The sequence below is a fragment of the Protopterus annectens genome, chromosome 1.part2 (assembly GCF_019279795.1).
Source record: "Protopterus annectens isolate FY-2018-M chromosome 1.part2, PAN1.0, whole genome shotgun sequence".
NCBI classification, from domain to species: domain Eukaryota; kingdom Metazoa; phylum Chordata; order Ceratodontiformes; family Protopteridae; genus Protopterus; species Protopterus annectens.
In genome coordinates, this window is record NC_056727.1 from 615,430,968 (window position 1) to 615,444,069 (window position 13,102).

Genomic DNA, 13,102 nt, shown 5'->3' on the forward strand with positions numbered 1-13,102 from the left:
CCAAGTATTCTAGAGCCTCTATCAATGAGGTTAATATTGCCAATTCCAAAATTAATATAATGTTGAACGATTTACTACTTGAAGGTTCTATTAACATTGACACCTTCAATTTTTTGTTAAACAAAAATCCAAGGGTACCGTCAGTTTTCGGCATTCCGAAAGTACATAAGGACCCGACGGATCCCCCTTTACGTCTTATTGTATCTTCTGAAGGGTCTATTACCACCTCTTTAGCTAAATTTGTGGATGTTAAACTGAAGGATCTCTCGAACAAAGGTGATACAGTTTTAAAAGATTCTTGGGATTTTCTTAGGCAAGTTAAGCCCAATTTATATTCCCCCAACATACTTTTTGTGACCTTGGATATTGTTGATCTATTTGGTTCTATACCTCATGATAAGGGATTGTTGTGGTTGGAAGAAAGTATGAGAGAAAGTGGATCATTTTGCCCCAACGATTTTAGAAATTGTCTTTTACTTATGGAAGTCATTCTCAAAAACAATTTTATGTACTTCCAAGGTGAGTTTTTCAGGCAGGTAAGAGGTGTAGCTATGGGGGCCAAATGTGCCCCCACATACGCCAATATAGTTTTATCATGGTGGGAGAGACAATTTGTCACCAACAGCCAATTTGCCAGCTGTTGGTGTTTGTACAAACACTTTCTTGATGACATTTGTATTTTTTGGATTGATTCTCAGGATAGATTTTTTGAATTTCTTTCTTATATTAAGGGAACAACTAATTTTTTGGATTTTACGTTTAATTTTAACTACCAAGAATTGATATATTTGGACATTTCCCTGATTAAGGCCAATAATGCCCTTTCTTCAAAAATACATCGGAAAAAGACCTTTTCTAATTCCTACCTTCACTTTAATAGCGGCCATCCTTTCTTCCAGAAGAAAAATTTACTTAGGGGAAAATTAGTCAGGATTAGCCGCATGACTTCCCACGACAAGGATTTCAACAAAGAATGTGATTTTGTTACAGATATGTTTAGGGAGAGAGGATATCCAGAAAATTTGATTCAAGAGGTTGTTCAGGAAGTGGTGGAAGGAAGAAAGGGGAGATTTGCCCCTATTCTGGGTCAGGACGATCCTGTTACATCTGACACATTGCCTAACCAGGACCTCTCAAACACTTTCAATAATTGGGAACAGGCATATATTATGGACTACACTGGGGACTCAGGTGTTATTAAACAAACTGTCATCAGAGAATGGGACAGATTTAGACAGATTTCTGACTTGGATTTAATACACAGTCAACCCCTAAAATTTATTTATAGAAAAGATTTGAATTTCAAGCAATTATTTGAGTTTGGTGGTGGTCCAAAAACTGGAAGTAGATCAGGAAGGGTTGGAACTTTTAAATGTGGGTTCTGTTCTCAATGCCCACACATAGCCAACAATTCTAGTTTATACATACCCAGTAGAAATAGGCAGATTACCAGTACTAATTTTTCCAATTGCAATACCAATGGTGTTGTTTATCTGACTATTTGTAACTCCTGTAACTCATTTTACGTAGGGAAAACCGAGAGGAAGTTAAAGTTGAGAATTTACGAACATCATTACGAAATTAGAAAACAGAATGTAAACAATGCATTATTTCGTCACACTTTAACATGCCAACAGGCTTCTTTTAGCTTCTTTGTTTTGGAAATAGTCCCCAAAGAAGTTAGAGGTGGTATGTGGGAGGTCAAGTTAGAATACAGGGAACTGTTTTGGCAGATTATTTTGGATGTCACTAAACATCCTGGTTTAAATGATGTGATATCAATCATTCCAGTGCACAAGTTAAGAGCAGCCAAACTTTAATTACCACAAAATTCCAGCAGATGGCAGCATCAATGCATTTTTCTTTGGTTCAGTAAATTGCTTTACTATGAATGTAACATTTACAAATATTTATTTATATATTCAGTATTTATAAAAGTTATTTATACTTGTGTATACAATATTTCTTGATTTTTTTTTTAAATATTTTAATGTCCATGACATTCCATTCAAATAGAGTTGTTTAGACATGGGTATTTGTAACTCATATTAGGTTATGTAAGCAGGTTCATTGATTGTTTATTTTTATTGGATAATTGTTTTAATTTTAATTGAATGATGACTATATATTGAGCTTGTGAACCATCATTTCTGTTTAGTATTCTGATGAAGAAGTTCGAAAACGTATTTGCAGTGGTCAGCGTTAAATTTCAACATTTTGCTGCCTTTGAAATAAACTATTGGATTTTAAACTGCAGTCTCGACGCTCTCACTTGGTTCTCCAGCGAACATTTGTTTTGGTTATAGTTTCATACTTGTCCGCCTTTCATCTCCTTGTTGGTTTTTGTGATTAATATTTATGTTCTTGCTATCCAGGAATATACTCACTTCTTCAGTTTAGAAGAGGTAAATTTTAACCATTTTCCTAGCATACTTTAAAATATTTTTTAGCAGGAAATGTTTAAAAATCAAGTACTGAACTTTAGCACTTTTGTCTAATCTAGACATCATCAGAACCTGCAGTAACTCATTCATCACTTATTTTATCATTTCACAATTTCATGATAAAAAATTTAAAGGTAAAGGTACAAAATGCAACTTATACTTAAGGAATGACATTTCACATATAAATTTGTATAAACCATCATAAAATGTCAAGAGAGAGAGAGAGAGAGAAATAACGTGGTGAGAAAAAATGTTTCGTAACTGAATAGCTCTAATCTTAAAGACACAGTTAATATTAGCACAATACTGTCTAGATTAGATTAGATGAAAGTGTTAAACCTGTGTTCTTGGTTTTTAAAAATTAAAGTCCTTTTGGTGAAAGAAAAAATCTTGCTGCTCCATCCTTGGATGCCGCACTGCATTTCCTGCTAAATCTGGTTGCTCTTTTTTATACAGTGTTTACTTCATTGTTTGACTTGTGAACTTTAGTTGCTTTACCTTGAATTAAGCCATGCCATCCAAAGGTTCCAGCAGTGAGAGCAGACAGACATCGATGGGAATTCAGAATGAACGTCTTGGTGTAGTAGGTAATTTACTGTTTGTCAGTTCAGTAGCTTATATAGATTTTAAGCTAGTTTTTTTTTTACTAAGACACACTAGCATCACCATGCAACATTGACTTAGTATTGAAGCAATTCAATACAACAAATTGCATCTGGGATTGATAAAAATGTGTATGCCAGTAGTTTTCTTACACGTCTGTGTCTGATGTGTAATTAGAAGACAATGAGAACAGTATATTTACAAGTAATAAAGCACACCAAGAGAAAGCACAGTCAAACAGCAGAATAAGAACTTAGACAGGACTTTGTTTAGATACACATCTTTCAAGATGGACAATTATTTTTTAGAAGAAAGGCCTGCAGTGCAAGTGGGTTCCAAGGGACCCAAGGCTGTGGAAATTCCCCAGGAGAGTAGATAAGAATTTAGTCTTGCATGGGGAATCATTAGAGCTATTAGATAATACAGGCTTTCTTTTAATGAAGCTTATTATTAAGGACAATATTACACTGTAATCTACAAGATCTGTCTTTACCTGCATAGCGAAGCAATACACTGAGCTGTTTACTAAAACTGAGAAGAATGGAAGGCACTAAAATCAGAAAAAACATAAATTGAAAAGGGATGGAAGAGAGTATCAGAATAACACAGCCTACCCAAGTGTAGGTACGAGACAGGCAACAAATAATGATAGTAATTTTAATAGAAAGGATGACGATGCTGATAAAGAACATGAAAGTTCCCGTTTAAAAGCTCTGCTTCCATGCAGATCAGTGAGGATAGCAAAAGGGAAGGAAGTAGAACTGGAGCTGGTTGGGAAATGCAAAAAGAACAGCAACAGTCATTATTCTCATAGCTATCATCACCCCCACCCCAGGCTAGGAAGGGATTGTTATTGAGGTGGTCAAATGAACACGTGAAGGAAATAATGACATTAGACAATGACTTTGGGTCTACTCTTTCAGGTAGTGTTCATGATTCTAGTTTCAAAAATGTTAATAGTTTTAATTATAGTCATTTGGACATTGGTAAAACCCACCACAAATTGTTTTAAAAGACTTCACATTTGTACCATCCACTAGGGCAGATTTAGCATCAACACTAATTAATTTAAAGATGTTTACCAGGAATTTAAACTTAGGACATGTTTGATGAAAACGAAAATGGTGGACAGACTTAAAGCAGATTGACCAACCCAGTTAGGAAAAGTTTTTTTAACCCTCCACTATATCTAGCTATACAAGCGTTTGGAGACTATGCAAATATGAAATTAGGGGCCTGTTGAAACTATCTAGAAATATACATTTTTATAATTTAACTAGGAGTGAGCATGTGATCTTGGCTGGTGATAAATATGTATGAAATCAGACAAGAGTGGAGGACCAGTTATAATTGATTCAGTGGGCGAGTCAGGTAAGATGTTGGACATGGGAGAGGATGAAGAAACTTATGCATTGTGTCCTAAAGATGAAACTAATGGAGCTTACAAAAATAAGATTTTTTAAAGGAGCTATTAGTGAATGGGCACATTAATGTATGCTTGTACAACTACTTAATTTCCCAGAGTCCCTAACATTTGTGATATCCCAAAGATACACTGTGCCATTGAGATTCTGCTCTTAAAACCAATAATCTCAATAGGTGGGTCAAAATGGAGCCACTATGTGACAATGAATGTGGAAAAAAAAAACATATTTTCTATGATACCACATTCTGTAGCTCTTGAATTATTTGGTGATGCCATGTTTAACTTAAATTTGGTTTCATGGATTGAAATATTACTAATGGTTGACTTCACAGATATTATTTTAAAGAAAAAATGTCTATATTTTTGGGGGTGAATATCATGGACAGACTAAAGGGGTCACTATGGGATTGGCATGTACCCCTGTATATGCAAATTATGTTGCACAGGCATGGGAAAAAGGCTAAGTTTTTCAAGCAAGATGTTTAGGCATTGTAAGACTTACCTTCAATTTTTGGATGATATTTTTATTATTTGGATAGGTAGTGAAAAATAATTTGCTGAGCTTATTATAAATTTGGAAAGTTTAACAGATTTCTTTATGTTTGACATACTGTACTAATTATGATAGCATCAGCTTCTTGTGTAGTTTGAAAAGGATGTAATGGATGGGTTGGCTTCAAGTATATATAGAAACCGAGCTTATAGCAATTTATTTCTATATTACACCAGCTGCCACCCCATGTACCAGGAAAAAGTGTATTGTTAAAAATCAAATTTGTTAGAGCCTCTAAAATCACCTCTGATGATGAAGTATTTCAGATGAAAGTTATGAAGTTAATTTGAATGTTCCTAGAGAGTGGATGCCTACAACAGTTACTTGAACAGAAACAAATATGAAATCATGAATGAAAGACTGACAAAGCATAGGACAATTATTAAACATGACCGGGATAGCTGTTGTTTACATAAAGGTAAAGCATTAACAAATAAAACAACACATACCAAAAAGAATTTTTAATGGACCACACTGCTGAACATTTTTGAACATTTTGGTGGGTGTTGGAAGAGGCAAAACTGCCCAAAGATGTTATGGGTGGATCACTTAATTTTGTGTGTAAAAGGAGGTGCAATTTTAAGACTTACTTGAGACACAAATTACATCACAGGGGGTCACTCTGAGCAAACATAGAAATGTAACAGATCTGCACATTGTAATTTCATTAATACAAAGGAGATAGGCAGTATCATGCTAACTATAATAAAATGGAGAAAACCTGGTAGATATAATTGTATTACAGCTAATGTGGGATACCTCATTTGCTGTGAGTCCTCTGATGCTTTCTATATTGGTAAAACTGTTAATGTTTTAAAACAGAAAATATACCAGATCAAAATATACTGTATTGACGGGAATGATTTAAACCTCACTCAGTCTAAGCATACAGCATAATGTTTAAATTATAAACATCCATCCACCCACAACCCCTTTTCCCATTTTTGCACATGTGGTAGGGGTATCACTTCTGCACTGACAGTCATCTAGACCCAAGTTTACACCACTGGGTGGCTAGCCCTGCCATGGTAGCTCTTCCACACCTCACATATGTACACTCATACCATTTTTTTTTTTCATTTTAGAAAATATGAACATTTTGTGGAGACATAGGGACTGGAGAACTCTTTTAAAAATGAAAGAGTTGTAGGGGCAGCTAAGGACTAATGCTACTGTAACTCCTGCCATAAATTATTGTGCCAATATGTACCCTTAAGACTAGAGCTGGTAAAATATGAAACATGTTTTCTCAACATTTTTTTTTTTTTTACATTTTAGGATGGTTTATACAAACATGTTTGTGAATTGCAATTCCTTAAGTATAAGCTCTTACGGGTTTTGCATTTTGTACCTCTACCTTTACAGTTTTGGTCATGTGATTGGGAACTGATAAAGGGAAGTGGTAAATGAGTTACTGCAGGTACTGAGGATGTCTGGATTAAATGAAAGTGCTAAACCTGTGTACTTGTTTTTTTAAACATTAAACTCCTTTTGGTGAAACAAAAAAAATTCTTGCTGCTTGGTCATCGGATACTGCATTGTGTTTCCTGCTAAAAGTGGTTTCTTGTTTGTTATGCTGGGCTTTCCTTACTAAATCTACTAAACAGCTAAACTTTGTAGAAACATATATTTCAACTATTTTCATAAAGTTTTGATATAAAACATATAAAATACAGGTTCATCACATGGATTACTGAAAAGCACTAAATTTAAAGTCACAGTACTAAATGTACAATGTTGAAATGTCAAAATGCTGAAATATTAAAATATTGAAATCAAAATACCTACTGATTACCATGTGTAGAGAGCTGGGTTTGCAGGACCCATGATAGTGCTCATTTCAGGGTTTCACTTACAGGGGAATGATATTGTTCATTGATTGGCCATGTACTGAAGCACTGTTCACAAGTACTTCATGTATATTATTATGTATTTTAAGTTCAAAATTGTAAAAGTTTCAACATTTTCTCATTTCAGGATTTTGTATTGAGTGTTATGACTATCAGTGTTCTCTTTCCAACAAGCTGTCATGTACCCATTAAATACAACCATTCTATTAAGTAGCAGATACATTTATCTCTAAATTTTCCAAGTCTTTACACTACAGTTGTTTTAATCTATTCTACAGTTATATTTTGCTAATTGAGATTATTGTTTTGTAGCCTCTTGTTTACAGATACTTACTCTTTCTGTATAGTTTATGAATAAACTTGGGTATTGTTTGTGTTTTTCTTCAGTTTTTTGTTCACTGATCAGAATTGAATATGTTTTATACCTGCTACTGTAGGGTTTATAAACTGTTTAATAAAATGATTTTTGAGCAAAATTATTGTTTGCTACACATTCTTGGGGCATTTAAGTGTAGGAACTTGAAGCAACCAGCTACATTATATTCAGCTTCTTGGCCAAAGAAGTGTTGATAGTTGCTCATTTTTAGTAGAGGGTTACTCCCTATAGAATCAATCCTTAGAGATGTTAAAAATGTGTAAACTGAGTTACAAAAGTGCTTGGCCAGCTTGATATGGAACATGTGTAAACCTAACAAATATAGCTACAGTTCATACATTAAATGAACAGACTACAGAATAGTTGTGTCTGTTAATATTTATTGCTGTATAAATCACATTGCCTAGATAGTACTGTAAATTCCTGACCATGCAGATCTTCTTGTGTCCTTTGGTACTATTGAAGGTGAGAGTAGTGCCATGTCAGTACAGCAACACTTTGGCCTTCTTTAGCCATATTCAATAGACTTCTTATGATCTAGCCACTGAAAGACCAGTGTAATTAAATGGCATGTTACTAGCTTGGTGTGTTGTGACTAGTTGTGGTTGTCTGTATGTCTGAATATTCATGGATGGGAAGGAGGTTGGTAACAGTACTGGGAATGGGTGGATAAACTGTGACAAAGTCTAATCACATACTTGGGGTCCAGGACCCTTCAGAGCTTATTAGAGTGAGGTTACTCCAGTGAATAGATGAGGTCTTCTTATCTCCACTGGAGTGATTCATGTAGGAGAAGAATGCAGTGGACAGGGAAGCTAAGTAAGTCTGAAGATTTTGCCAACATGTGTGTTTACAGGATAGATTTATAAATTTTCTTTTAGGTTCTTTTAACAATCATTTTGCTCTGTACAAAAAAAAAAAATTCCCACAGTGGTATTGCGTCCTTACTTTGACAAGCTTTCCCTGCCACTACATTTTTCAATTAAGTCATTTGTACTTACTCTGTTTATGCTGAGTCATTTTTCAAAGTTACATCTTCCTCGCAAATGTATTCTCAGTGTTGTAGGTATCTCCTATTCTGGTTGCAAAAGAATGAATGCAAGCTATTTTGTCAACCAAAGCTACAAAACAGAAGACCTTAATCAGCACAGAGCTCATATAAGAAAAACTAGGTTCTCTTGTGAAAAGTCATTTAATTTTGGTAATTGTTTATAATTCTACATTAACTTCGAAGTGCTCTCATTTTATGACTGCATAAGCAAATGCATGAGAAAACATTAAGCCTAGTACTTAAGTGTGAGCTTTGTTTGATTAGTTAATAGGTTATGTTCTTTGCTGTCACTAATCTTTGTCTACAGTTTGATTCACTGAAATATAAGGGTGTCTGAAAAAGGAACGTTTAGTTACTCCTGCAAAATCTTTTAAGTACACGTGCCTAATCATTGCAGGAAGCCAAAAATCACAATGAAAGAAAAAATGCTTTTAATCAGGTAGTCCACTTTTGTTACATTAGAACTTGGAGGACACTGACATACATACAGGAAATCTGGCAAAGCACAAATTGGCAGGCAATAGTTTTACACTGGGTGAAAATGTCGAAGGCTTTCTCAGAAGTCAAATTAAGAGATGTGAGTCAACTAGTTCCGTTTCCACTATGACATAGGCATGATGTAAACAAGGAAATTATCTTAGCCTAGTGCATGAGTGAAGAATTAAAATCCATTTGCCTATATTAAGAGATGAAACTAATATTAATTTCAGGATACCTTTTTTATATTTGTGACTTTTTTAGTTTACTGTTTTAACTATTATTTATTTATTTGTATGTTTTGCCACAGGCTGCCTAAAAGCACAAGAAAGCAAATTGATGGCTTAAAAGGACTTTAACCTCTACCATATCCTCATTATTAATTTATTTATGTATTCCTACAAGGTAGGAACAAGAATAAATATACATCCTTAACAGCAGCAAATTGCCCGTTCTGAAAAAAAAGTTTTACTATCAGCACAAAAATGTGCACTATACTGTTTCATTTGACTAAAAGATACAAAATTAATAAAAAAATAAAAATAAAAACTATAAACAGCCCTTTTTATTTGCTGTTTCTTGCAGTGGAAAGGAAACTAGTCACATTTGTGTTTACAATATGACTCATAAGTTTAGCATCATTCAAAATACTCACATTTGTATACAAGTATACATACAAACAGCTTAGGTTCTGACTTAATTTCCTTACTAAACTACTACACCTATCATCTCCCCTTCCTTGACATCTTTGTAGCATATAAGCTTTATTTATTCTGAGATACCTTGTAATCACTTCTAGCATTATGTTTTGTATAATGTCTAACAAATTCCACATCTTTGTTTAAAAAACACTCATCACTATAACAAATAACAAAACCCACCCTGAACATTTATTGTGCTTTCATAAAGATTTCAACCCTTTCAATAAAAAGCCCATCTTTCAGGAAAATTCTGAAAAAGATAAATAACACATTTGCCTGTTTACACTATCCCCTATAATATTTACAATCTCCAATGCACAGTTGGCATGATTTTTTTTGAAGAAATAAAAAAGAAGCACTTTCATATTTTTGAGGGTAAAAATAATCTATTGCTGCCTCATGCTTTGACACTTGTGAGCATTTGTATCTATATTTATTAATAAATATTTACTTTCTTCTTGGATTATCTATATTTATCATAGTCTGTAAATGAAAACTTTTCATAACCTCATTTATAACTACATCACATTAAATAACTGAGAGCTTTTCGTGACCACCTTTATAACTTCATCACATCTGTACACAGATCACATTATGCACTTCAAAGCTTTTCATAACATCCTTTATAATTTCTTCAACTCTAAGCACAGTTCTGTTTCCAGCAGCAACATTCTTACCAGCAGCCCCCAAAATGTATACTTTTTGTGATACAAAAAACTTTGCCAAGTTGACCCATGTGCATTTCTTGCTTTTTAATTATGAACACAGCATACCCATGATAAATGAATATGTTTCATTTTTGTGTAACAATTACCAACATTCTCTTAGACTGTCATTCTCGTATATGCAACATTTTTACTTCTTTCAGAAATAACTGGCCATTCGTTCAAACTTCTAACTGATACCTGACTAAGTGGTCTCAAGCCCATTAATATGTTCATTAAAGTTTTACTGTGGCATTTTTGTTAATACACAAGTCTTGTTGAAAAAAAGATAGTTATTTGATTGTGCACTTTGTTAACAAAACAATTCTTTGCTTGTACACCTTTCTAAAACATATTCTACTTTATGTAGTACATTTTATCATTTAAATGTTTCCATTTTTATTCCTTACGCTTTCCCTCCAAATATCAGTGAAATCTTCACTATTTAATTTTTGTTTTCCCTTTTATCCCTTCTACTTTATCTTTTTGTAACGTAGGAAAATGATTTGCAAAATGTTCATCTTAATCTTTATCTTCCTTGTTTTTATTAGTTTCCATATAGCAAGATATGTTAGTTCAGCAGTTTTCCACCACAGGACTTCCAGTGTTTCCATCTCTCACCAGATTCTTGTTGTTGTTCCACCTTCCTTTTTGGTAAATGTGATGTAAAGTATTCTGTAAACATATAACCTGTCTGCAGACAAAAGTTATGCTGTATCTCATGCCTGCAGTATCTCCTTTAGTGTTCAAGCTGCTCACACTACCAGCATTTCCTTTTCTGTCACACATCACTTAGATGACCCTTATTACCACACTTGAAACAGTTTTTTCCTGGCTATCATAAACATACTGTCCACAGTTGCTGCCACTATATAAGACATTTGGTGAATGTCTTTGGTCAGCTCTGAGGCAAAGAGGGATGAAGCCATGATTGTGACTCAGATGTCCCAGGGTAGATTAATGACCTAGGTAGCAGAAGAGCAAATGGTAGTGACGTGAGACAAATAATCTGAAAATGCCTGGTTAACAGTGTCAGAAATGAGGACATAAAGATGTTCTTTGGGTACTCCAAGAGCACAAACTCAGGTGGTGAAACTGAAGCTATGTCTGGAGTACAGCTGCTGAATTGCTGAGTTAGCAGGCATAAGAGGACCTCATTATTGTATGGTTTGAAACATTTCTCACTTTGTGTCATTGCAAACCCACCCTTGTGGCATGGTACTGCAAATCAGGTTTTCCAAGGGTTTATAACAAAATAAGCCCTCTTGTTAGCAGTATTTGTAATGCTGTGGACATACTCAGTCCTCTGCAGTCCCTATTAAGGAATGCTTTCCAGTTCCCTTCCTGACCTGATGAACCATCTTGGAGGCTAGTGGACAATGGTCTGGGTGATTACACTTAAAAGACTGGACTAGAAGTTGATAGAAAGACTGTCAGTTGGCACAGGAAAGGACACAAACTACAACAAAAAGTGGAAAATACATTATTGGCATTCATCTGTAATTTAATGAAAGTCTGCCTTCTATCTTCCCAGACACCATGTACATTGACCATGGTGTTTGATCTTCATTTGCTTCAAAGTATCTATTCGGTCATATGAGCATATTATTAGTGTTAGCAATTTCACTTTCAAACAGAACTGATCCTTTTTTTTTTTAAAGTGAGTCAGTAGACATGCAGAGAAATGCTTTATGATCTTATCTTCTTTCATTTCTTGAAACTTAAAATGTAAATGTTTCAATCATTTGAACAGTTTGAAAAACATCACTAAATACCTCTTTACATTTTACTACACTGAATGCCTATGAGCTTTCTGCTGAAAAAAAAAAACTACTACAAGCATAGATGTTCTTAAGAAAAATTATTTGGACATTTAAACAATCTTTATAATTATCTTATTACTGTCATGTTCATCATTCCAGCAGTCATGGCTTTTTTTTTTAAACCTTACTCCTTGGAATCCAGCTTTTGCAGCTCTAATGGGCATTGTGTTGGAAAACCTGTTCATATGCCATTGTTCCAATTACCTCAGGGACCAAGCTTTCTCCATAGTATCATTGTAGCTCACTGAAAAGATTCACACATTAGTTTTAGATTTTCCTTGTTTACTTTTTCAATACATATATTTTCAGCCTCTAATTTACAAGACATTTTGGTTACCAATATTTTCCTATTTCTATCAGTCTTCAATGCTTTCTCTTTTCATTGCTTCCATAATAGCATTTCATTTCTTCCTCTCCTTTCCCTTATTGTTCTATGATTTTGAGGAAAGACGTTATCTGTTATTAATTTAGCTGCACAGTCCATCCATCCATCCATCCATCCATCCATCCTCATCCCCTTTTCCCATTTTTACACATGGGGTCAGGGTGTCACTACAACATTGACAATCATCTAGAGCTAAGTTTTACACCACCAGGTGGCTAGCCCTGCCATGGTAGCGCATCCGTACCACACACTTGCATGCACACTCACACATAAGGCCAATTTAGAGTGTCCAATCCACCTGATGAATGTCTTTAGAATGTGGGAGGAAACCAGAGCAACTGGTGGAAACCCATGTGAACACAGGGAGGACATGCAGACTCCCCACAGAAGGCACTCCAGCTGAGAATTGAACCAGTGAACATCTTGCTGTAAGGTGACAATGCTAACCGCTGCACCACTGTGCCACCCTGCACAGTGATATATCCAAATTACTTCTGTTATATCACATGAATTTTTGTTAATAGTTTTATTACCATGTTCCTCTGTTTTATCAGACTTATAACATTTTGGGTTTTACTTCCTTTCTGCAATCTATTTCTTTCATCAATCGTGATATGTCTACTCAGCTCTTTTATTTTGACCCATCATGCCACAATATTGCCTGTGTCAGAATTCCCACTGTTTCCTGTTCCTTCCCTTGCTGTGCAAC